The sequence below is a fragment of the Chinchilla lanigera genome, unplaced genomic scaffold (assembly GCF_000276665.1).
Source record: "Chinchilla lanigera isolate Chin_1 unplaced genomic scaffold, ChiLan1.0 scaffold00008, whole genome shotgun sequence".
NCBI classification, from domain to species: Eukaryota; Metazoa; Chordata; class Mammalia; order Rodentia; family Chinchillidae; genus Chinchilla; species Chinchilla lanigera.
The window spans coordinates 28,648,091-28,649,591 of NW_004955409.1; the positions used below are offsets into that span (position 1 = coordinate 28,648,091).

General features: G+C 31.4%; 1 protein-coding gene across 1 annotated transcript in view; it reads right to left on the reverse strand.

The window, feature by feature from the left end:
- Positions 1 to 1,501, reverse strand: part of Arhgap5 (Rho GTPase activating protein 5) — a gene marked incomplete at its 5' end in the record, with an annotated part of 55,127 nt that overhangs the window by 20,915 nt on the left and 32,711 nt on the right.

Sequence of the window (1,501 nt, forward strand, 5' to 3'; positions counted from 1 at the left end):
CTCTCTCTCTCTCTCTCTCTCTCTCTCTCTCTCTCTCTCTCTCTCTCAAAGACCCCAAAAAACCCCAAGAGCCAGTTGATCATGAAAGATTAAATGCTTTGGGGGTGATGAAAATAGTCTGCATCTTCACAGAGCGTGGTGGTGCACGCCTATAGTTCCAACACTCAAGAGGCCAACAGGAGGATCACTGTGAGTTTGAGGCCAGTTTAAACTACATAGCGAATTTAAAGCCAATTTGAATTATGTAGTAAGACCCAGTCTCAAAAAAGGAAAAAAAAAACCCAAAATGAAAAATGAGAAAAAAAAAAGTCTGTGTCTTGAGTGTGGTAGTGGTTACATGACCTTAAAGGTACCAAAACTCATATGGTACAATTAAAATTGTTGAAATTTATTGCATGTAAATTTTATGAATAAAGTTCATTTTGAAGACTATCATTTTCTTCAAGGTTGTTAAAGAGGAAAAGCTGATTATAACAATGATACTGATAATTTACTGTATCTATAAACAGCAAAATACCATTTTAAAACAACAGGTATCTGCAATATATTTCTATTACTACAAGCTGAATCTCAAATGTGAAACTGATGTGCTACACAGTCTATATTGAAAGTGGTAAACTGAACTGCAAAGCAACTGGAAATTCCTGCTAACACTTTACCAGTTTTAAAATCCGTAAAAAATAAAATACCATACTGCAAAAGAACTTGTTTTATTAAGTTTTTAGTCTACTTTTGTGGTCTTACTATTCCTCAGTCTACTTCTACCAAAGCATTTAAACACAAATTACCTGAATTAGTTGACCAGAATTAATTTGGTTGTGTTACAAATTAGAACTGCATTTTACCTCATACTTGAAACTCATTCATTTTCCTCTAACCAAATCACTCAACAACTATGAAAGTACTCAAGAAATGATAATTTTTAATTATAGTAACAAATGATAGGAATTTTAAAATTGTAATAATAAATGTTAATCCATCATTATTTTCAATCACAAATCAAAGTATTTTCCAATTGCTTAGTCATATCCATAAGGCTTCATTCTATTACTAGAGAAAATAAGAATCCTTTAAATCCAAAGCAGAAAGCTCTTATTATTATAAGGACCTTTGTATTTCTTCTATATTAAAAATGAATGGAAATATACACAAGAAATTTGCTTAAAACATACTTCTCAAGTATCTGAAGGGGGAAGGATAAGTGGTATATTCTATGTAGACTCTATAAATTAATACTTACTAACTGAAGGAAAAAGACATGTTACAGCTACAATACTAGTGAATAACAGCATTTCCTCATTGTACCCCCTCATTAAATCAATATTCTTTACCAAATGGATGATCCAGTATGTACAGAACCTAGCCAATAATCAAACTTAAGGATAATATATACATATGCAAAAGTGAGCACAATTAATTAGATAGGACATGAGAGTGCTAGTTTAAGAAAAACTTGTAATTAAAAAAAGAACATTAAGAACAAAGCTAAAGAGAAGGGAAC